The sequence below is a fragment of the Dermacentor albipictus genome, chromosome 9, assembly GCF_038994185.2.
Source record: "Dermacentor albipictus isolate Rhodes 1998 colony chromosome 9, USDA_Dalb.pri_finalv2, whole genome shotgun sequence".
In the NCBI taxonomy this organism is placed as follows: Eukaryota; Metazoa; Arthropoda; class Arachnida; order Ixodida; family Ixodidae; genus Dermacentor; species Dermacentor albipictus.
The window spans coordinates 18,859,950-18,882,404 of NC_091829.1; the positions used below are offsets into that span (position 1 = coordinate 18,859,950).

At 44.2% G+C, this 22,455-nt stretch overlaps 1 protein-coding gene and 1 long non-coding RNA gene across 6 annotated transcripts in view; one reads left to right on the plus strand and one right to left on the minus strand.

The window, feature by feature from the left end:
* LOC139049761 (latrophilin Cirl-like) overlaps nucleotides 1-22,455 on the minus strand; it is a 1,359,947-nt gene that overhangs the window by 456,305 nt on the left and 881,187 nt on the right. The gene's annotated exons all lie outside the window — the stretch shown is intronic.
* LOC135906137 (uncharacterized) lies at nucleotides 882-15,530 on the plus strand. Its single transcript, XR_011508508.1, has 4 exons — nucleotides 882-1,019; nucleotides 2,425-2,533; nucleotides 10,795-10,854; nucleotides 15,363-15,530. It is a non-coding gene; the product is annotated as an uncharacterized lncRNA (long non-coding RNA).

Here is a 22,455-nt window from a genome sequence, read left to right on the forward strand (position 1 = left end):
GCACGTAAAACGCAAGAATCTCCAACCTCAACTGCAAAACAACCAAATTCTTCTACGTTTTCTTTTTATAGGTGTCTTACTTAACAAAACCCATAAATCTCAACCAACACATCTCATATTCTGATAATGATAAAACAAATACTGTGCCATATTCTCATTCGGGAATGATGGGATGCATTCTACTAAGTTATTGCGGTACAGTCACATCAAGGATTAGGAGGCAGCGGCTCGGAACAGATTAAGTGGACGTTGACGTTGCGACGGATTAGTGTGCCATAGTCAGGATTGCTTCGGGAGGGATGCGGCCGCCGAAATTGGGGATCGATCCGACGACCTCGTGCTAAGCAGCGTGACGCACATAGCTTCAAGGTACTGACAGCCAATGCCAATTGCGAACCATTGTTTTCTCGTCTATTGCCCCAGAAGATTATTTTTCGGATAGCTCAGATCTTCAGTCGCATTGCCACCCGCAAACGGAGAATCTCAATCACAGGGTAAGCTTTCCCCAATCGTGGCTGGACGGTATACACTGTAAAAAATTTCCGTAATTTTACGGTCAAACATGCCGTAAAAATTACGTAGACCGTTCAGTTTCATGAAAAACGGCGGAATTCTACGTAAAAAAACGGACGTGAGCTCTGTTTTTGAAATACGGAAAACCGTCCGTAATTTCATGTGGAGGGCAACTGAGCATGTTAAGAGCGAAAAATCACCACGCAACGAATATAAAGAAAAGACACGGCCCACATTTACCAGCTGTTACATAACATCACCATAGGTAACGCTGCTTGAACATTATTCATAGGCGAATCGTAAGTACGCCCACACAACGGAAGAGGTTTCAGTGGTGGCGCTGCTTACCACCCTTCATCGCTTCTACACGACGGGTTGCATTTCTCCGCCGCAACAGTACAGAGTGGACAGTGGCTGGAAATGGCGGTGTGTGGTGGTGGTAGACCTGTTGCATTTGGGATTTCACTGAGAGAATAAGAAGGAATCGACGATGGACTGCTACGCAAGTAAGTGATTTAAGTGTCCTTTTTGTTGTTGGTGCACGTCGCGCGTGCGAAATGCACCGCGATGGCCGCTGACGGGCTCAACTGTGTTGTGTGAGCATGCCCTGTCAATGCCCTGTAACGACATTCCCGCTTGGCCGTAAGGATTGATAAAGCATTGCGAGTCTGTGATAAATGGCGTAGCGTTTGTTGTGCTGATTTCATATAAAGTACATTGAGACGCGTAGGCAACATCAGCGACGATGTCGTCTGTAGCAGTTCGTTATCGGCTGTATGTGGCAGCTGGTTTACTGACGTTGGCATTCCAGCTTTGCAATGTGTTGTGATGTGTTCTTGGCATTCCAAAATAAAGTGAAGTTACTGTTCTCCTTAGCAATCTCTCACGGCGCGTTGTAACACTATGTTAGCCGTATTCGGCGACGCATTGCATCACAGCGAAATTCTATTTTTCCTTAAGCTTAGGCGCAGTGTGCTTGGCGTGCATAATCGCTGTGTTCATACCCGTAATTGAAAGACTGCTTCTGGAATTGAAAGTCTGCTTGTGTATGAAGACCTCATGGAGCATGTTGCATGCGATGTCCCTACATCACAGTGAATGGACGGTGTAGCGTGCTTGCTGCCGTAACCTCGTGCGGTCTGCAGTGTTAGGTAACACTGGTGTAACACGGTGCCTTGGAACACAAAGACAGGATCGAGCCCGAGCAATCGTGCGCGATCGCACTTGAAAGTGTCCGCGTGATACCCATTAAGGGTCGCTGGAGAAGAAATTGATTATTTTGCTAGCTGGTAATCGGCATCAGATGTTTCGCGAGTTTTTGTTTTTGTTTTGTTTTTACTTCATACAGCTACCAGGCTGACTATCAACGTTCTGACGCAATGCGTCAGCATTTAACGTAATCTGGGAGTGGATTGCCACGTAAATTTTGCCCATCTGCGGCCGTAATTGTAAAGCAAGTGCATGTGATAAGTAATTTTTAACGTAACCTTGACACAGAATAGCGGTGCCCAAAAGTGTGTAATGGACATCCAAAGTTACAAATGTTCCAAACTGGTATAAAAAAATCAAAAGATGTGTCAACACTGATGTTAAAGGCTGGTTCTAATACTGACTGTCTCTAATTGCGTAGACTAATTTTCAGCATACAGGCATCAATACAATAATTATTCTAAAATACATGTTGTGAGTTATGTAGAGCAAAATGTCTGCTGTTTTGCCGAATAGAAGGTGCTTCATGAAGTCTTTTCTTTAAATGAGTTGAACGATACAATTGAAGACACCAAGCGATACCACAGCAATCGGTAATTCGGTGACAAGCTTATGTACAAGAGTATTTGTATATGAAAATGTTTTTGCTTTACTGTGGACGACCGGTCTGAAAATACCTGATATTATTTGCTTCAATTGCAGCTATTGCACCTGTCAAGGATGTCTGTGTGCCGGTTTGTGCACAATTTCTCAGCCAGCGGGCCTGAGAAAGTGTGCCACAGCAGTCTGTGTAGTGGTGCTCTTTGTTCTGGTAAGCTGTGCCATTCTATTGTATATCTGTCTTGCATATGCAGTCTTATTAGACAGTGATTGCAAATGTTGGTGGAATGATGAGGCCTATGCAAGTAGAGTAATTTTTGCAAGTGCATTCAAAGGATAATTGATGATTTGTTTTCCTGTGGCAACAAATTGGTTCAGTATGAGCACGTCAACTTGAAAGGGATATTGTTTCATACCTGACTTGGTTGCACATATAAGTGGTGTTTAAAAAAACACTTATAGTGCCAGAGTTCAAGACTTGAGGCAACAGATAAAACACGCACCAATAAAATAACTGTTTGTCTAGTGTTGGCTTAATGAGTATGCAACAACACTGCACACTGATCGTTAGCACTGTCATGGCTCCATGGTAACTAAGATTAGCCACGAATAAGCTCACTGTAAGCTAGTGTTGAGCTAACTATAACAGGCGAGTATGCGATGATGTAATTAAGTGCAACATTGGAAGGCAACGTAACAATGTAAAATTATAGCCTGAGCTCGCAGCTACGTTGCGTGGTCAGGCGACCAAAAGATATGAATATTTAAAAGGGAACGAACAGTGCTACTGCCAGTACGAAGTGACAGCGTTGTACACAGCAACGTATTCCCTTTGTCCTGTCTGTAGCCCTGTTCGGTTCCCTTCTAAACATGCACCAACAAGCAGCCCAATTCAGAATGCTCCGGCAGGTTGATCTGAATACTTCAATTTGCCAAGCAGGTTAAGTGATGACACGCTAGCATAGTGGGAGCTATTCTGAAAGTTATGTCTGCTATGAAAATGTGTCATGAAGATACTTCACTGCTAAAAATTTGGTGTACAACTGCACAAAGCGGCATCAATAGCTATGTTGCTCCCCCATGTTGTGTCAAGGGTCTGTGCATGTTTTGTAAGATAATCCTTGAGTTGTCGGCCGGTTTGTCCCACATGATTGCGGCTGCAGGACAGTGGCATATTGTAAATAGCACCAACCGTAGTACCTATGAACTCCAGCACATACTTTTTGATGTAAACTTCACGTGTTGCCCTGGTCCGGTTAGCATTTTGAACGTGCCCAGATTGCTTGGCACTGAAAATAAAAAGGTAGTTTCAACTCTCTGAGTAATTTGCTTGAATTGATGGTTGCCTTTGTGTACAAATTGCATAACAGTCACCGGCCTTGGCTTTCTCGAAGTTGTCTGACCTGAGACGTCAGCTACATTCAACTCCATTAAATGCTTCTTGGCAATGCATGCTAAAAGGCTGTGCGAACGCACTGTTGAAAGCAAACGTATTTGGTTATGGAGGCTCCCCTCCACGTCGGGGTGGTACGAAGTGTTAAATGTGCTCTCCGGTGTTCCTGCAGCAACAACATGCTTCAGTGTTCAGGTGCACCAATAGAAAAGGTAGAAACACCTTTGAGTGCAGGGAATAGCTCCAGCTCTATGCTCACCACAGAAAATCTTCAGGCCCAGATAGTGGAGCTTGCCTTTCAGTAGTAGTTTTGCTTACTTGAACATGCGTGGTACTTTGTAGGAAACATTAAAAAGTTGCTCAACCACTTTAATTGCGACTTTTCACTGCCGAGAACACTGTCAGCTAGTCGTAAAACACTAGCTGCTGTAAGAACCAGCGTAGTAAAAGTATTCTGCTTCATTGGAAACTTTCTACCCTATATGACGTGAAGTAAGCCTACTAAATGGGTTGAGTGATTTGTTTTCTGTCTTCTCTACAGTGCTAGATGAGCTCATGGAAGGAAGAAAACTACATTTCAATGGATGAAGTGCCAACAGAGACAGCACAGTCAGAAAGAACAAAGACAGGACAAGGTGCTACTTGCAACTGTTTATTGAGGTCAAAAGCACTGAATATATAGCCATTGGGAGAGGGGGAAGAAAAAAAAAAAGAAGCACTGATTACGTGAATGCACATGTGCAAAAATATGGAAGAGGCATATGAAGGGAATCATAAGATTAACCAAAATCTAAAACTTATCTAAAAACATGCGTTCATTTCTGTAAATAGTCGGAGACAGGGTGTCGACACAGGCGTCCCCTCTTTTCTTAGTCTGGTTGGCCTCCAAAAGTTCACATGCCACAGTGTCTTTGCTTTTAAACATGATTGTTGTATCAGGAAGCCTTGCTTCACGTGCTTGCTTATTCTCATTCCCAGATGCCTTGCAATGAAGCAGCAAGTTTGAGCCATAACCATTTTTGAGTGAAAGCTTGTGCTCCTGCAGGCGTTCATTAATACATCGGCCAGTTTGTCCGGTTTACTCCTTCCCACACTTCAGCGGTATGCAGTATACGACCCCTTCTCCGTACTTCACAAAAGGTTTTGTGTGTTTATTAGAACACTCTACTTTCTTAGTCATCATATCCAATCAGACGGCACAAAGTAGCAAGTTTTTGGGACTCGGAAGAAACCACAGGAATTTTGTATTTCACGATGACATGTGTAATATTATGCGCTGCTTTGTGAGAATACGATATCACCACTGGTTTAGCTTTCTTTTCCAATGTTTGACCTTCTTCACTGCTTCAGTTTCTTTCTTTATGCACCTTCTTCAACAACGCCTCCAAAACTTTACTCAATACCAAACAAGGAAAGCCAGCTTTCTTCAACTTCAAAATCTGTTCGTCAAAGGTTTTGTGTGCCTTATGACAGCACAATTCTTTAAGGGTAAATTCAAGGCACATAGTGGCAATCGCACGTTTAACAGTCTTGGAGTGCATAGACTTATACTGCAACAATTAATTGCAGGGTCGGTATACCGACCTCGTGCCCACAAAGAATTTCTGCCGTATCCAGTGGCGATACCGTATTCTCACGAAGTGGCGCGTAATCTTAAACACGTCGCCGCAATATATAAAATTCCTGTGGTTTTTGCTGCGCCCCGAAAGCTTGCTACTTTGTGCCGCCTGATTGGATCTCATGACTCTAAAAGTAGAGTGTTCTATTAAACATACAAATCCTTTTGTGAACTGTGAAGAAGCGGTCGTATACCGTGGAAGTGTGGGAAAGAGTATATCGGGCAAACTGGCTGATGTATTAGTGAACACCTGTGGGAGCACAAGCTTTCGCTGAAAAATAGTTATGGCTCAAACTTGCCACTTCATTGCAAGGCCTGCAAGGATGAGAATAAGCAAGTATGTGAAGCAAGGCTTCATGATACAACGATCGTGCTTAAAAGCAAATACACTGTGGCACATGAACTGTTGGAGGCCAACCAGGTTAAGAATAGAGGGGATACCTGTGTCAGCATGCCTGTGTCTGAATATTTACACAAGTGAATGCATGTTTTCAGATAAGTTTTAGATTTTGGCTAATCTTATGATTCCCTTCATCTTCTGTGTTTTCGCACGTGTGCCTTCACACAAGCAATGCTTCTGTTTTTTTCTTCCCCTTCTCCCCATGGCTACATATTCATCAGCTTTTGACTTCAATAAACAGTTACAAGTAGCGCCTTGTCCTGTCTTTGTTCTTTCTTACTGTGTTGTCTCTGTTGGCGCTTCATCTTCTGAAAGCTCTGCACCAAGTAGCCCCACAACGTGTTCTACTGGAAAACTACCACTAGACAGTGATCTTCCATTTCTTGACCTCATTGTTTTCTTTGGTGAGTGTCATGTGCGCTGCATCTATGCTCCATCTTTTAAGGAGGGAATTCTGCCTTTCGCATCAGCGCACTGTTCGGCTGTGAAGCACTGTCACAGAAGCACGAAATAGCATCCTCAACAAGTCGAGGAGAACTTCTATACCCAGGTCTAACATTGGCCTACAGTGGTGTGACCACTGTTAGATCACATTCAGAAGGTCAGCCATAGTCTCAAAAAGACTGTTGGGAGAGCTAGAACATTTATTTGTCACGTCAAGCAATCTGGGTTCAAAAAGGTGAATCAGACCAGGCCTTGACGCAAAGTGTAGCAAGAGGCACATGCAGCAGTTCAAGTGTGTGGTGGTTTACAACATCCCGCTGTCCTGCAGCTGCAACTAGGCAGGACAAATAGGCCTAATATTTATTTGTGTGCGTGTGCGTACGTGCGTGTGCGCGCGCACGCGCGCGCTTTCGTGTGTGTGTGTGTGTGTGTGTGTGTGTGTGTGCAATTAACCAAAAGTCTTAGCCTGCGCTCGTGTTGTTGGCCTTCTCCCGTCTTTTCGTGTTGTCCCCAAGTAATCAGTTGGTGTCACATTCTTATAGAATTTGCAGTTATGAGATTCATGCTTTGGAACATGATCAGAAGCTACCAAATGGATGACATAATCCATCTACATGTGTTGGTGTAGATAAATGTGTTTGTGCAGTAGGAGTAGGGCATCATATGTGCTTGTTTAGCACTTATGCACTTTTGTTTCCAGAGCTTGTGACACAGTGATTCAAACTATGTCTGTAAAAACAGTGCTGCAAGTTGCAAGGAAATGTTACAACACTTGTAGGTGAAGCTCGGTGTTGTGAGAGGTTATAGAAACTTGCTTTCAACTTGCGTTTTGCAAGTTTCTAGAGCATTTTTTAAAGATGCTTATTTAACTCCCGCGTGCATCGTGTTCATGACTCGCTATGAAACTGTCAACAAGTATGTCCTTTATGCCATCCGTTTCTGAAGATTACATGAATATAATTAACCCTTTGAGGGTCGATCTTTTTCACCATATTCGACCGCCCAGGTTCGTTTTTTTTTATTGCAGATTCCAATTAGAGACTTATTTCGAAAAAAATTGACCGTAATTTTTCTAGGGTGTCCGTAAAGCGAGAAAAAAATTATTTTGTGTTGGTACTTATGTACTCTGTATTCATGAATAACAATAATAAAAAAGGAAATAAACCTATAAGAGTAAAAAATTTGATACATTGTTATAGTTCAAAGCTTTGAAAATGTGCACACGAGAATACCTTGCAAGACTCAAATGTTCCTGCTCTTTGTACTGTTATGTACAAATATGTACTGTTATGAGCAATATGAAAAGGAACACAGGAACGCGTAGAAAACACCCTCAGACCCAGCTGTATGGGTGATACGCAGCGCCCACCATCGGAAACAAAGTGGAAAGGGGAACGCTGTTCTAACAGCTGTTCGCACTCCCGCCATGTGTCTGCAAAGTGCGGAATTTCGCATGCGTCACTGGTAACCTTTTGCGTCGAATCGTTACAAAAGATAGCACTGTTCCAGACTTCGATATTGATTTATGGTAAGTCTTCTAAACCGGGAAAATATGGTCTTTAAGGGTGCGTTCCAAGTTAGTTTACTGGCACTTGCCGAATATTAAAAAGATATTGAAGCAAACGAAATAAGGCAATAGCGTTATCGCAGCTTATCCTCGTCCTTTGTTTTGTTCATTGGTGGCCTAATAATGCGTCATGCCACCATCGACTTGCACGATGGCCTCCATTCTTTGAGGCAAAGACGCGTAGAGAGCCTCGATGAATGCGGTATCATGCTGAAGGCGCTTCCACTCATGTTCTATTGCTTCCCATAGTTGGTCGGAGTTCGCCAATTGTAGTGAGCTCTTCGAAAGGTTCACTTTCATACGGCCCCAAACGTGCTCTATAATGTTCATGTCGGCACCCTTCGCACACCTCTGAAGTTGCATTACCCCTCGCTCTTCCAAAAGGCGCGCCACGTCCTTCGATGTGTGAATGGGAGACAAGTCCTGCTGGAAAAAATAACACCCATCTGGGTGCGGCCTGTTCAACACATAAGGGATCATCTGGTGCTCGAGCAGAGTGCAATACGCAGCACTGGTGAACCTCCCATCAATTCTCGCCAGTGGGCCTAGGCCTGCGTGGGAAATCGCCCCCCAGATGTTCACAGACACGCATCCACTGGCGGCCACCTCCTGGATATTCTGCGGACTAAAGCGCGTGTTTGCGGTCCACCACACTCTCTTTCGTTGGTCCCAGCGGCTCGAGAACGTGGACTCATCAGAGAAAACTACATACTTCTACCCACTCTCGCTCCACCTGCGGTGTTCAGTAGCGAACCTCAGGCGAGCCGCTTTGTTGGTTGCGGTGAGCAGAGGTTCCTGTGCGGCGATGTGACTTCGCAGTCCTGCTTCTCTAAGCCTTCATCGTACCATGCTGTCGCTCAAGTTGTTCAAGCCAAGAGCGCCTCGAGCGTCCTTTGCACTTTGAAATGGTTTGTCGCTGACGGCAGCCACGATGCAAAGGTCTTGGTCGTTCGTTGTCGATCGAAATCGTGTGCGGTGCGGCGCATCGTTTATGCGTCCTTCGTCTCGGTAAGCCTGGATAATCCGGTTGACCGTTTTCAATGGGCGGCTTGTCACGAGAGCAATATTGCGCTGTGTATAACCTCTTTTAGACATTTCTATTATGTTTTCCCGTTCTTTAAAAGGCACTCGAGGCATTTTGAGGTTACAAATTCAGAGTTGACTGCTCTGCGTGGGCCACTGCAGTGTGCGATGTGAATTTTTCTGAACGAACTTCGTGCAACAAAGTCGGGCGAGAGGCAGTTTGTCAATGTTCTTTTTAAAAAATTTTTCTGTATTCTATTCCTCTGTCGTCATTGGTTCGAGCGTCGCCGCTGTTCGAGGTGCCACTTACAACTGAGTGCGTCTATTCAAATAAAGAATCGGTTTGAAATACAGGGCAAACTTTTTCTCAGAGTACTATCAAGCGGTTGCACGAAGAAATAAAGAGAATGAAAGAAAAGAAAGTGAATCGGTATAAGTCACTCGCGACGATCTCACCGTCTTATCGGCTGTTGGACGATCCATGACGTAAGCTGCTCCTTTGTAGAAATACCAGTGTGGTGAGAGTGCCAACAGTTAGTGGAAGAGCGCTCTCCTTTCCCCCTTCGTTTTTCACAGCGCCATCCGCGCATCGCTCCGAGTCTGTTTGCCACACGTTCCTGTGTTCCCTTTCATATTGCTTATGATAGTACATCCATAGCATAATCGAACTGTGTAGGTGCACGCACTCAAGAAAACTGTGCGGTTGTGTGCCCATCAAAAAAGCAAAACGTGTACAAACTTCCGCTAATCTTCATCTTATCGCCAGCCAGATGCAATTAGTTTTCGCGAATCTCAAAAAAAAAGAAAAGGAGCAACAGAAGCTCATGCACAGCAGCATCCTTCCTATGCGCACCCCTGCGAGCACTAAATGAGCGAGAAACAAGCAGTAGCCTTTTGAGCGATTAGTAACGAGATAGCCATCAGTTTTGCAAGCGCAAGAAGCCAAAACCGCCCGCGAAAACAAAACCCAAACCGCCACCCGTACGCACGCCAATGCTCAAGCGGTAGTACATAGACGCGCAGGAGCAAACTAGCGCTAAAACAAACCATGCAACGAAAACTGAGAGAGTGAGGCGTGCAAGAGAAATTCCCTGTATTTCCACATAGTGGCAGCACATGACAGAAAAGAAAAGGTTAGGAAATTGTCGTGCTTTTTAAACCTACAGACAGCGCCGTAAATATACGGCATCTACCATTTTTGTACTGCGCGGTGCGGTATATTTACGTCATTGACCCTAGAAGGGTTAAGGAGTCATGCTCCTTGAAACAATTTCCCGTAACAACATTGCAAAATACCAGCTGAGGGTCTCGCATCTCTTACATATGCTGTTTTGCACATCATACTTTAATAAAACTGCATTTAGTAGCTGCACAGCACAGGCCCCATTTTGTTTTATCACACTTCTTTGTCTTTTCTCCCCCTGCCCCAGGTCTTATTTCAACAACTGCTATCTGCAGGCCGTCATAAAATTGCTTCAACATTGTTGACAGATTCCAATATTTTTTTCGAACCATTCTTTCATGTGAACCAAAGAAAATTAACTTGATTAGCCTGACATGAAGATGAATTCGAAATAATTTATTTATTGTACTTGCTTGGTAGCACTGAACTATTTCTTTAATCAATATAATGCTAACAATTCACCTTTGTATTGCTGGGTGCCGGTAGAGATATGGTTAGTTATACACCAGAAAGGATCCCGAATTTTCCACCTTCTTAGTGTAGGTTAGACACTCACTTGTTGCACTTCACAAAGAGCAACTTGTGGTTGCTAGGAAATAAAAGTTTACTGAGAATTTTCATGCATCCAATTTGATTCTGTGTACTAGCATGTTTGTATTAGCATGTATTTCATAGAGTTGAGGCTTCATAAATGTACATTCTGTCATTCAATGTCTGTGACATGGTTAAGCAGGTTGACCATATCTAATTAGAACTTCCTATGTTCTGGGGCACTTGTTTGCAACTTAAATTATGTGGTTTGGTGCTGTCAGTGTAAGCCTAATGTCGTCTTTTGTTCTCCCAGGAAGGACGCAAGCATTGCTGAGGAGCCAGTTGACCTGCCGCCACACTAATATTGTATTTGGTAAGGTCTATTACAGATCTTATTTTGTGTAGTACGTGCTATAATTGTGTACAATGTGTTCAAAACTTCAGTAAGTGGGCTGTTCGACAACAGGTGTTTACAAATTAATAATTATAAAAGATGTTCAAGGTCATTAGTGATACAATTGCTGCTCACTGCTGAATTTTTTTCCAAATTAGATGATGAGCCATCCAGCAAGTGCGGCTCTCCTGGCTAATTATACAAACTTTCAAATATGGTTAATTTTTTATCACAAGTGTACAGCAGTCGGGGACAACTGTTCACAGCGACAATTTCATAATATTTACTTACATGCAAAAGTGAGTCAAATGTCAGGTGTACTTATGAAGTTTTGTGAAACAAGTTCATCATCATATTGCTTACTTCATTGAAAAGTTTGTCGCGGAATTCTCACTTCTATGAACAGATCAACAGTTGTCGAACGATGGTCGTCTCTATAGCCAATGTTTGGGCAAGAGGCTTGTCTTCAGAGCACTAACAAGAGACTTCTTTGCCATGCAGCTTGAGCTGATCAGTATGAAGAGATTACATAGGATAGGAACACAAAGCATTAGTGGGCCTCTTCGATTATCAGTCCTTGACAGTCCTGGACTGCTTAGCAGTGCTGTCCCGCATTCGATTTTCTCAATCAGCTTCGGACGCCCCATCCACCAGTCCGAGAGCACCCAGTATCGCATTCGTTTTACCAGAAGTCAGACTCTGCGGACTCTCAGAGCTGTCAGCAGATATTTGTTCTGACATATGCAAGTAGCTAGCAGACGGCGGCTGTCTTAAAAAGATGCACGCGGGCTTGACGCCATGTTTTAAAAGAGGCTGTGTGTTTATGTGTACTTTGTGCGTTCCAGACAGCAAATATCATGCACTCAGCTATTGCTTCCGTTAAATCGATGCTTCGTGTGCCATAATGCGAGGTTTTCATGAGGGGTCTAATTGCTGCAACCTTAGTCCTTGTGTTTTTTAAGACAAAGCACAGTGATCACGCGCAAATGCTTGCTTTTCTTGATGTGTTTCGTGAAATCTGTCATGCTCATTGCTATATGCATAGTAAACAGGTAGATTTTGCTTTTCAGATGAGTGAAACTGGTGAACGAGGAAACGTATCATATTGCATGTAGATATTTAATGCTGGTAGCTGGCATGGCATACAGGGTGTTTCACGTAACTTGAGCCAAACATTAAAAATATGCAAATGCCACATAACTGGACAGAACCAAAGTAATGTTGTTTGCCCTCGCTTCGAGATACTCATTTTTTTTTTCATTTTGCCAGATTAAATAATTAGTATTCGGTAATTAATCAAATTCTCAAATATTATGATTAATACATGCTACATAAAAGTGTTTTTCCTAGCGTGAAAGAAGCCTGCAAATACACACTAAATTGTTGCGTGACTGTCCATTCGCAGCACCTTGCGTGTATTCGCGAGCTTCTTTCTCGAAAAAACACTTCTACGCAGCATGTCTCGAACAACACAAAGCTGTATGGGGAGCTTTTCATGTTGCTCTACAATTTTCTCATGGACACTTCTAATCTAGTTATAATATTTGAAAAGTTGATTAATTAACGAAGTTGAAATATTTATTTTGGTGGAATGAAAAAATATCCGAGTATCTCCAAGTGACGGCAAACAACATTACCTTGGTTCTGTCGAGCTACGTCACACTTGCATATTTTTATTGTTTGGCTCAAGTTACGTGGGACAACCTGTATAATCAGAGCTTCACCGATTGCTGTTGTCACGTGTGCTGATCCCTTCTGTTACCCAAATTCGAAATTTTGCTTTTGGTTGTGCAGGATTAGTAGACAGTGTAGACGTGCTTTGTCCTAGACACACGTCAGGCCTTTAGTAGACGGTTTCATGAGCTTTGAGGATATCGGCCTGTGCTTTGTGGGTGAACAGTGATCTGGCACAACCGTGTTTTTGCTTATTTTTGTGTGGCAGTGACGCTTAAATTTTACAGGAAATAAATGAGCTGGCTTAAATACAGCGGTTAAAAGGCCCGAAGAGCGAGAGCACGATGTAAACTGAGCTTTGTTAACATGTTCAATGTGCTCAGGCTGCGATTCCATTATGCAAGCTTTATGGTTGTGCCGGCGACATGGCCTCTGAGACTGCATTATTTTGATGACCACGCTACTGAATTTGCTGGGTAGGGCGCAATCTACAAGTAGCTAAAAGCATGAGGTAACGGGATTGAATCCCGTCCACGGTGGCTGCATATCAATGGGGGCAAATTATGAAAACACCCATGTACTTAGATCTAGGTGCACGTTAACGAACCCCAGGTGGTCGAAATTTCCAGAGTCCTCCACTACGGCTTGCCTCGTAATCAGAAAGTGGATTTGGCACGTAAAACCCCATAATTTAAGTAGCTAATAGCGGACAACAGCAGCCAGGAGAGCGACCTCCAATCGCGGTGCTTTCAAACAAAACCTCGGACAGTCCCAGGCAGCGGGATCACATGACTGTGATGCGCCCTTCTGTCAATGCTAGCCAGACCAGAAGCCGCAGGTGGTTTGCGGACAGTCTGGGACTGCGTAATCGAAGGGGCGCAGACATACATACGCTCTCACATACATTATGTCCACTGCGGGATGAAGGCATTTCCTAGTAATCTGTAAATATATATGGCTTGCGCCAACTGACTCCATCCTATGCTTGCATATTTACAAATTTCTTCATGGTGCCTAGTTCTCTACCGTCCTCAACAGCGGCTTTTTTTAATTTATCATGCATATCATTTTTTGTCGTTCCGTTGCTTGTTGAGCAAACCTTCATTCTCAAGCTCCATTTTTATCATGCCAGGTTTCAGTCTCTTAGGTTAGTTTTATCACAATGCAATGATGGTACTTTTAAGACTAATGGTAAGCTATAGACGGTGACTCAGTAATGTGTGACTTAAGTCTTCTAAACAATTTATAGTCTTTAAATTTTCTTCTACTGATCCAGGACTCCTGTGACTAACTGCCTTAAGTAACATACTTCATTGCCTTCTTGCCCTAGAAAATATAACTGGTGCCTTCTTGCAGGCCTTTAAAGTGGCAACATGTGTACTGCAGACAGTAGGGCATGTTCAGATAAATTCAACTGGACATGCCTGGCGATCACTTTTAATTTTGATTTAAAAGTTTATTTTGCTGCCCGAGCCTGGCGACAATGAAATTAACCTTAGTTTTCCAAGAAAAAAAAGGTGTCTCTGCAAAAAACAATATAGAATGAACTGTTTAGTTAGGAGCATTTTTCCTGGATTTTACCGAATCTGCACTTTGGATAGATCCGAAGGAAATAGTGTTGTCGCTGCGGGTTTAAAAATATTTTGTACCAGACTGCAGGCCAATAGCAATAATTTCAACTAATTACCACAGAGTATCCCCACTACGGTATAAAGAAGAAAAATTTCGGAACGAAACATTGCACAAATTGACCAAAGTTTTTTTTCTTTGCATTTACTAACAGCACGGAATTTGGCCATCCTGTTCCCATGAGTCGCAGAAATTTGAGCAAATAGCTCTGTCCTCATTGGCTCTCAAAATCTATGGGAAGCGCTCATGTTTAGGCATGTTAATGAATTACTCTACTTTAAAATTTTTTAGGAGAGGCTTGATTCATTTCAGAAATTTCCCGAATTAAGCGCATTTGCATGAAGCAATGCAATCTAGAAAAATATGTTGCATTATTTGTTTCGTTATGGGATTGCAAGTCAAGAAACGGACAGAATAAACAGTGCTGCCTGCCAGAGCCATGTATGGGGTCCAGGCATAATTGCAGGCTTCTTTACAAAAAGGGCAAATTTTTTGGTGAACACAGTGCAATATTGTAACTTTTTATGAAGATGGGAAGGGTATGTTGATGCATTCGGGACCGTAACTTTCAATTTTCACTGCTTGAGTAAAAAGAATATTACGCATTGATACTTCTTCCGTGACACAACAGACCATATCCAAAAGGGGCTGACAGCTGTTGTGACACAGTTGTGGTGCAAGCATGGTTTTTTTGTATTGTCGCTATTCTACCAGCCTGTCAGCTGGACAATATCTTTGGCTTGCTTGTTCTGCGTCGGAAGTAAACAACATGCATGGTTTGCGCTTGTTTCAAGAGTGCTTAATTGTTTTGGGAAACAGTGAAATCTGCAAGGTTGTTTAATGGAGCAGTGAAAGTTGAAAACTATGGTCTGCAGTATGTGGCCATGGCAGCTCTACCTAAATATGGGAGATGTAATCTCCGAATGTCATAATGTGCACGTGACATATTTGACTGTTCCAAGCAAACCATCAATTGACTTGGGTCCTTTCTATCTGAAGCTTTTTATGCTATAAGGCTACGAATGAATATATACCAACATGGCTGAGTCTGAACCATTTCTTTTGACAAGAGCACTTGTAGTGACAGTTGTGAATACGAAATCATTGTTTATCTGAGTAACAGTAGTGATGATGATGGTAAATAATTGAACAGCCTTAATTGATTGGTGTTTCTTACTTTTCAGTCAAAGCCGAAGGACTCTGCAAGCAGCCAGTCATTCCAAGTCTCAACCAATCCTTCCTCTAGTCAGCCAATTTCTAGTGTCTATGCGGAAAGGACTTGCGCAAAACTGGACACGGGACACTAAAAAGGCGACAAGGACAGGCGTAAACTTCCAACCGGTGTTCATTACAAAAAGGTATGTATATGTACTCTTGCACACTTGATCATAATCTGTTACAATCATGCAAGTCAACATGGTCATCACAAATAAACAAGCGCACCAAGGCCTAAGGCGGCTTCCCGCATACAAACCCCAGATATTCAGATTCTTTAACAGTCAGTGCTATAGGGATGGCTTGTTAACGCTGTTGCATTCTGCAATAGCCGCTGCCTCAATGATGAGTCTAGCGTTTTCTTTCACGCTGCTTGCTATTATTTCTGTTTTTTCAAACAGTCGATGACATTTGCATTGGCAGCAATGGACTCCAAGGAAACCTCCTTTCCCGTTTTGTACTTTCCGATTATGTTCCTGTAGTCTAAAGTTTAGGGAACTTCCCATTTGTCCCACGTAACGCTGCCTGCAGGAAGGAGGTATGCTATACACTATTCCTCTTGAGCATTTGATGAAACCCTTTCTGTGCACAATGTTGCATGATTTTGATTGTCTGCTGACAGGGCTGGTTTTGGCGCATTACTTGGATAGCTTGCGGGGCGCGGAAGAAATGACCAAGACTGCAGTCCTTTGGCCTATTTTCTTTAGTTACACCTATGTGATACTGTTCACAGGAATCTAGCAGTCATCCCATACATTACGCTATCTTGCATAAACTAAAGAAAATAGGCCAAAGGGCGGGAGTTTCGGTTGTTTTTCCCGCACCCATCAAGTTATCTCAGTTATGTGCCAAAACCAGCCCTGTCAGCAGACAATCAATTTCATGCAACATTGCTCACAGAAAAGGTTTTGTCGAAATGCTCAGGGGGAGTAGTGAATAGCACACCTCTTTTCTGTGGGCAGCGTTACGTGGGACAAACGGGAAGGTGCCTAAATATGAGACTACAGGAACGCAATAAGAAAGTTCAAAAAGGAAGATAGGGTTTCCTTGGAATCCACAACTCCCAATGCAAATGTCATGCACTCTGAAAAACCAAATAATAGCAAGCAACGCATAAGAAAGCACTAGGCCCATCATTGAGGGGGCAGATATCGCATAAGGCAACTGCGTTAGCAAACTATCCCTAGCGTTGACATTAAAGAATTTGCATACCTGGGGTCTGTATGTGGAAGGCCGCCTTAGGCCTTGGGGCGGCCTTAGTGCGCTCTTGTAACTGATTATGATCAAGTGCACAAGAGTATATATACATGCCTTTTCGTAATAAACACCAATTGGAAGTTCGCACCTGTTCTTGTCACGTTTTTAGTGTCCTGCGTTCACTCTTGTGATGGTCACTTCAGCATGGAATACCAACTAGCCCGGTCTCATACACTGCTTTTTTCAGTAAAGCAGAATAAACACAGGTTTTTTCAGATTCAAGTGGCTTGTTGTTTCTCGAACACAAATCTGTATGTATGCTGTGTACATGTTGGGTGTAGAACCCAAGTGCAACATGACAACACTGACACGAAGAATAAGCGGTGTAGAAAACAATTACACTAGGAGGAAACATGCAAACACAGCACGTTCTGTCTGGTGTATTTCCTGTGTGCTATGATTTCTGCCCCATTTCCAGCTATATCTTAAATGATGTTGCAAGTTATCCACGTTCTAATGTACGACTTGGGTGGTTCATTGCCCAAAATAACTTATTCCAATGAACGAAACAATTTGGCTCAAGAACACGAGCATTCAAGTCCCCGTTTCTTCATTACCAAAGTACGGTCATGTACTATAATCACAAGTACGGGGCTCAATTTACAGCATTTCCGTTTTACGGAACTCACCGTTTTTCTTATTTGCAAAATACGGTCGATTCTGTTATCACAACTACGGAGCTCACCGTTTTCCATTTAACGGAAATAATTTTACGGCCTGTCCGTTTTACGGAAACACCGTTTTCCATTTAACGGAAATAATTTTACGGCCTGTCCGTTTTACGGAAACACCGTTTTCCATTTAACGGAAATAATTTTTACGGCCTGTCCGTTTTACGGAAACACCGTTTTTCATTTGACGGAAAAGTGTCCGGCAACGTTTTACCTACAGCTTTGACCGTAAACTGAAGAAATTTTTTTTACAGTGTACGCTCTGAAGAAAAGTCGTTTTACAGTATACTGTTTGGTGCCTCAGTCTCGCTAAACGCAAGAAATTTGCAGGACAGTTACGGTACGCGTCCTTTGAGGACATTTAGTATAGCGTACTGAAAAGTAAACGGGAATGTTATTCGTTAAAGCACCACCTGGTGCTTTTTGACAAATCCGCACACCCCAGGACGATGCATTAGCACACGTCTTGCTGTTTCCATCCCGATGCGTCTCGCCAAGAGTATATACACGGACGTTAGAATCGCCCAACGGCATCATAAATTCAGCTGGCTTGTCGCTCATGACTCGAAATTCAGGGAATTGAGAAGGAGCGACAGCTTAAATCCCAATTTCTTGACGATCGATGATATGGAGCGTGCCGCCATCTTTGAAAACGTCATTTCTTAGTGCACGTAAACATTTGATTACGTTGATGTGGCCAAATAACACACGTTTACAAAGCCCCCCCCCCCCCCCCCCCTCCTGCAGAAGCCACGGAAACCCAACGGCGTACGAAGCATGCACAGAGAGGACAGCGCTGTTTGTTTACGTGCGTAAGGAGTTTACGTTTGCTTGCGAACGGTATTCTAAAACTGCCTAATGACGCAGTCAGACAGCTTCACAGCGCCGCCCAATGCAGGAAGTTTCTATCGAACGAACTCCAGGCGACACCATTGCTTTTACTGATTTACGCGCCACACATGCAAGAAAAGAAAGAAAGAAGAAAAGAAAAGAAAAGAAAAGGAAAACGCACGCCTCGCTGAAACCCACGATAGGGAGAAGTGAAAAGGCGCGATGGCACGGAATGGGGTTTGCGGCAGCTTCCCGAATCTCGTCGATCGAGTCGCCTCGGTTCTCATTTCCTTCCTGCCATTGTTTTATCCTCCCTTCGGGGACTCCCTTCGCTTCCATTTGTGTAGGTTGTCTCAATAGATGCGTGCAACGCAGGAGAAGCTCGCGTTCGTATCGGGAAATTAGGACCAGAGACGCGATGCATTCCTCCCTCGATACAGAGGGCGGTGCAGTTGACCTTGTGTGCAGGATATTGTGGGGAAGAACTTGTGTGGGGAAGAACTTGTGTGGAAGAACTTGTGTGGAAGAACTTGTGTGGAAGAACTTGTGTGGAAGAACTTGTCTGGAAGAACTTGTGTGGAAGAGCTTGTGTGGAAGAACTTGTGTGGAAGAACTCGTGTCAGGGACCTTCTGTGGAAGACGCTGTGATGGGACCTCGTGTACGTGACCTTGTGTTCACGAACTTGGGAGGAAATCCCTGGGTAATGGTAATACGCCCAATAAAATGGTGATTTCACCTAGACAGTGCTAATATAAGGCCTAAAGCAATGTGTTGTTTTAAAGTTGACATCACCAGGAGTAACATTCGCAGAAGCCAACGACACAGAACTGCGGCAGGAGGTGTCACGTATATCGAGAATGTTGGAGATTATTTGAGGTTATTGAGTGTATAACGCCTCTTCCAATAGGCCTTATCGGTAAAGAACGGTGCTTACCTATAAGAATAGGCTCTAATTGGCCGAGTTTTCACGTACGATGAACAAGAACACAGACAAAATTGACGCTGCGAAGGATATCCAAAACTGGCCCTTACTTGCTTTTGCGCAACGAACAAACTCAGCACACCTCTCGGAGCACGTTTTCGGTTATGGATCGTACAGACCTGACCATGCTCGTCCTAACGCGGTCGGTTTTTTCTCTTTTGCAGCGTTAACTCTTCGTCGTCCCGTTGCTTCCTTGGATGACCTTCTGTTCAGACCCGTGGCGCTCCCACTTTCGACGGCGAATGCTGGCGGGAGAGCATCCCTCTTCTTGTGCTTGGAAACAGCACTCGGAATGGATGGCAATATCGACAAATGGGGGGAAATGCGCGGACACTGTCAATGTTTGGAGGGAGCGCAGGAGCAGATTACAGGAGAGGGCGAGCGAAGGAAGTGGGGCGTCGATGAGAAAACGCGGTACACAGACAGACGTACAGAGATTGCAGACACGCTATAGACAGACGTACAGACTGCAGAAGCACAGAGAGACAGAGAAACAGACGCAGTGATTGCAGACGTACGAACAGACAGAAAGAGACTGCAAACGCATACAGACTAACAGACTGCAGTAGTACCGAAAAACGAAGAGACGCACACATAGATGTAAGAGCTGCAGACGTACAGACAGAAGTAAGGATTAGGGTTGTGCAAATAGACGTAGAGACAGAAGTAAGGATTGCAAACGTGCAAACAGACGTAGAAAAACGAAAGCATAGGCGTAAAGGTTGCAGACGTACAGACAGACGAGAGAGACGCACGCACAGACAAGGATTGCAGACGTGCAGACAGACACTGCAGAATCAAAGCGAATCGACCGATCCCTTGCACACAAAAATAATAAAGGAATGCATCAAGAAAAATAATAGAAAGAAGAGGAACGCGTATAGTGGGACAAGCCAGAAACAAAAGTGCAAGGCGCCGAACTAAGAAGTAGAAGAACAAGAATACAGCTGCGGCTGCGCGGCATATTTCGTGACAGCAGAGATCCCCTTCCGTGACTGTGAACGTCGGAAACGGATTAGGGACGTAATTCCCGCGCCGCCATGCCGCCTGTTGGTGTCGGAGAGAACTTTGGCTTTGCACTTTTGCGCAGCTCCCCGTGCCTTCCAACATCCGCTACTGCGTGTGCGCCCTTCCTCCCAGGCTTCGCTTCTATTCGCTTTTACATATCCAGTGCCGACGTCCATCTCATACACACACACACAGAAAGCACAAAGCCGCTAGCAATCTCCTGCCGGTCGCTTTAGCGACTCCTATCTCTCTGATGCGTCCAGGAATGCTTTCAACTTGGCGCGCGGTCGTGGGCTGGCGGGAAATGACGTAACAAAAATCGCGTCCCCTCCAACTTCGGTCCCTCCTGTGTTTCTTGTTTCCCAGTTCACTTGTTTGTTTTCATTTCGTTTCTTTCGTCTTTCTGCGTCTCCATAGCAGTGTTTGCCTGAGAATAGATTGAGCGGGTCGGGGACGTTTCGCCAAAGATCGCGGCCCATTTGCGTAATGAAAAAGACGGCCGCGCCCAACAACGCTGACATGAGTGAAAGAGACCGAAAAAAAAAAAGGTTTAAGGGGAGAAGGTGGGCGGCCCATGGTCTGCGTGTAGCGCATCGTCACAGGAAGCAATGGCAAAAAAGAAAAAGGAAAATAAAACAGACACTTTCTCAGACGGGTTAATCTTCGATAATGAATCTAATGCGGGAAGTTCATTAGAATTGTCCTCCACCTTAATGAAATGTCAAAAGAACAAGCTCGGTATTCGCTTGTGTTTTCTTGCGTGTGCGATATATCGGAGGAAGCTCTGACAAGTCCGAAGTCGGTACAAACGAATCGATCTAAATCGACAGCACTATGTGTACACAAAGGTAAGCGATAAGAAAGCTTGCTGCGAGGTTCAGACAGCGATAAATGCCTTTGTGGGTTTCTGCGAAGTCCACGACAAAATGTCGTTACATTAACCTTTTTAGGCACTGTGTGTAATATTGTGCGCGCTAAGGTAACTCATCGATAGCAAATGAATAGTACCTACCAATGAAAATAATGATCTTTCAAACAAGTGGCTTACATCTTGAAACACTATAGTGATTGGACCTCCATTTCAAATCTGAAAAAGAAGATATACGCGTAACGTGGTCTAGCAAAACAAGTTGAAAGTTAAACACCGGGTTGGTTTGCTTGCGGTGCGAGTACGTCGTCATATACAGCAGGTTTACTTCCTTCATTACTATTGGCCTCGAGCTCCACCACTGGAAAAGCTGGCGCCACCGTCGGCGTGACGTGCTAGGAGGGATCACGTGGACATAGCGGCCGCGTCGGCTGCTTCGGGCGCGCCGAAGCGAGCTGAAAACGAGTTTAAATTCCCTCGTACGCTGCGGTTTTCATTTAGTGGCGAAATTTTCCCGCTTCGAGTGTCTCCTTTACAACGCTTGAAAGCACTACAATAGGTAGTGGCTGCCTTTGAAGGCGCGCGACATGGTAGGCTACTGCTCGGTGCCGCAGGGCCGGACGCACGTAACGGAGGCCGGTGTCAGCCTTATTCACACGTAGCCGCAGGACAAGAAGCTGTGTGAAGCTTGGCTCGCGAAACATAAAACCGGCAAACAGTCATCGGCTACAACTCGGGTATGCAGGAAGCACAGACGCGAGGAAGATTTCTGCTACGGCGCCCGGTCTGCGATGTTCTGAAAACGCGCACTGAGACGCACGCCCGAGTCCGCTGCCCGACTAATGTCACAACGGTTTGGTCTATGAACTTGTCGATGCTATAGATACTGGCAAGTTCAGTGGAGTGGAAAGGCAGCGGTAAGCAGCACATTTAAAGAAAGCATGGCATATGGTCATGTTTGTGTTATGAATTAATGCACTGGATTACAAAAAAGGAGCAGCGGGAAATTGCACGCCGAGAACGCCGATAAACATACAGTGCGACGCAACTCGAGAAATAGTATCGAAAGGTCAAAGAATTTTGAAGAAAAAAAAGATTGAATCGTCGCGACGGCACATCACAGTCCCCCCCGTAGGCGTCGAAGTCTCTACAATGAAATGATTTTTGAACAGCTCTGATAGCGCCCACGCAACAATGGTTGCTTGTATACTGTCAAATGCTCATATTCTGCGGCCTAAAGTTCATGGCACGGTGCGAAAACGCGCGCGCGGAGAAAGCGAAACAGTGCGTGGACAAGCATGCAGACGCGCAGTCGGTCGCTGCGAATCTGCGCGATCGCTGCATTGAGGCTTCATTCTATTACGCTCCATTTAGTTATACAAACACTGTAAGAACATATTTCACATAGTTTGCCTTCAGCGTTTACCTACCTTTCACGCAAGAA